The sequence below is a fragment of the Mandrillus leucophaeus genome, unplaced genomic scaffold, assembly GCF_000951045.1.
Source record: "Mandrillus leucophaeus isolate KB7577 unplaced genomic scaffold, Mleu.le_1.0 Scaffold71, whole genome shotgun sequence".
Lineage (NCBI taxonomy): Eukaryota > Metazoa > Chordata > Mammalia > Primates > Cercopithecidae > Mandrillus > Mandrillus leucophaeus.
The window spans coordinates 2,358,120-2,360,450 of NW_012107697.1; the positions used below are offsets into that span (position 1 = coordinate 2,358,120).

The 2,331-nt window shown below is 56.8% G+C and overlaps 1 protein-coding gene across 4 annotated transcripts in view; it reads right to left on the reverse strand.

Annotated features, from left to right (window-relative positions):
- USP2 (ubiquitin specific peptidase 2) overlaps window positions 1-2,331 on the reverse strand; it is a 26,917-nt gene that overhangs the window by 6,443 nt on the left and 18,143 nt on the right. The window contains exon 1 of one of the 4 annotated variants that reach the window (XM_011964946.1): window positions 2,222-2,325. The exons of 2 other annotated variants lie outside the window; for them this stretch is intronic. The gene's annotated coding sequence lies outside the window, so the exon portion shown is untranslated. Of the gene's footprint in view, window positions 1-2,221; window positions 2,326-2,331 lie in introns of those variants that run through there. One more of the 4 variants, XM_011964947.1, reaches the window with a different exon arrangement.

Here is a 2,331-nt window from a genome sequence, read left to right on the forward strand (position 1 = left end):
GGTGGGTGGGGGAGGAGCAGGCTGAAGGAGGGCTTTTCTCAAGAACTGCCTTACCGATCCCACAAGTAAGAGGATCCCTTCCTGGCCAGCTGTCAGGGCTAGCCCTAACAGGTAGGGAAAAAAAATATACCCAGAAAAGAGACCCAGTTTAAACCTGCAGCTAGAGAGAAAAGCCAATTGGCAGCAGGTGGGATATAAGCATCCTTGGAGAACTTGGCTAGGGCTGGCAGTATATAGCCCCAAACAACATCTGAATCTGACTTATTGACAGTAACAAGAGGGCCGCAACAGAGAGAATTCCCTGGGACAAAGACCTTCTCAGCATTTTCCAGAATAGGTGAAATGCTGCAAAAGTCTCCATGTTGCCCACTTGGAACTAAATGTTAAAGCTTGCCCCCAACAGAATACCCACCCTTACGTCTATTTTTGGCAGTGCTTTATTAGTTCTTAGCCCCCGTGCCTCAGATGACATCTGTCTAAACAGGCTGCAGGGGAAAGCATTCTACCACTGGTGACCATGTCAATGTTCGCCAAAGCAGGCCCTCAGCTGAGACAACAGTCACTCAGCGCTAATGGGGGTGGGGAAATGGGAAAACGGAGTCATCTGCCTACAGAAGCACTCCTGTGGTGTTTTAAGATGTTGACACTTAATTCTCACCCAGCAGTGAGGGGCAAGAAGGACACCTTGTCACCCACGATTACTATTCTTGACGATCTAACCCCTCTGTTGGCCTGGGGAGTGGGGAGATGGGAGAAGCTCCTTTAAGGCATCGTTAGGACCCTTAGTTGTTATGTTTTAGGGTGGGAGTTGATGCCTTTGTCTAAAATTTCCTGAGCTGAAAACCACATGCCAATTTCTAGGTGCTCTGTGTAGAAGGCGGGGGGATAACAGGAGTGGGGGCGACAGAGGATGGGGGAGCGGGGCTGCTCTATGCCCAGCCAGATATTCTTCTGCCAAGAATAGGAAATCAGGAGCACCAGGGAAAGTCAGCACTTTTCATTTCAGAGGGGAACAGAATGTCCCCAGAGTGACCTTTCTTACAGGACAAACAATCCTACCTCAGGGTCGACACAGAGAAAAGGGGCTAGAACTTCAGAAGGTGGGAGACCCTGCACAGCCAGCCTCTTTTGGCGAAAGCCAGAGAAGGAAATGACCCCAGGTGTGTTATACTGGGACACATGTGCAAAGAGTTGAGAAAGTTTGGACCCAGTCTTCCTTCCACTGAGCCATCAGCAAACCTAGTTTTGACTCAGTAGCAAGCACTGTTGCAGGGAGCAGATGGCACTTCCACCGTCAGCAAATAGCATTCACCTTCTAGAGGAGGAGCGGGGGCTCAGGAGAGCCCTGCCTGGGTGAATGCGGAGGTAGCATCTGGGCACCCTTCGGTAGGAGAGGCCGAGGTTTGTGTCTTCACACTCGAGACCCCAGTCAAGGGCTTTCCCACCTACCTCACCTGTGTGGTGAGGGTCGCCTCAAGTCCTGGCTGCAGCTAGGAAGCCTGGTGTGGCCCTGGCACGGGGCAGGGCACGCACTGCCAGCATGGGAGCTGGTGCCTGTTACATAAGACCTGTCAAGCTTGGGCCCCTTATCCCTTCCCCAGGCCGCAGCGCCCAGCCTCGGCCCTGGCATTCCCCTGGGGGCTGCTTCCTCGGAGGGACCCGCTGCCCGCTGCAGAAATGGAGAGGACGGAAAGAAGGGGAAGTTACCCTCTGTCACCTGTCTGCACCTCCTCTGCCCTTCACAGGGTCAAAGGACCCCCGTCACCAACCCTTGGGAAAGCGTCCTTGGTGGACAGTGAGGGGGAGGCGGCCCCTTTCTGCCCAGCCTTCCTGGCCGGGGTTTGGCCTCGGAGGAATACCCCCGCAGGGTCCAGCGTGCTGCCCTAGCACACCGACCGAGACCCAGTCAAGGTTATGCTTTCCTGCACCTGTCCTGATAGGTGCCAGGAATTGACAGGCCAAGAGCCACCACCTGGTGCCGGGGTCACCGAGAGGGAGGGGGAAAGGGGGGCTCGTCGGACATCTACCAGGGGAGGGGACCGCGAGTAAGCGTGCGATCACCTGGGGAGGGGGCATTCCTTGCCAGGAGACCCTGGGAAAGGAGGGGTGGGGGCTGGGAAGAATCCGTCCCTTCACCTAGGGGCGCGTGGCGGGCAGGGGCCAGGGAGAAGGCGGGACCCCAGGCTCTCGGCGCGGGGGTCCCGGAAAAGGGCCCGCGTACCTTGGCTTTGTTGAGCAGGAGCCCCACGAAGGTGGAGAGCAGCAGGGACGGGGAGAGAGGGGAGCGCGGCCGCAGCTCCTTGGCGAGGGCGGGAAAGGGGGCGGCGGGGG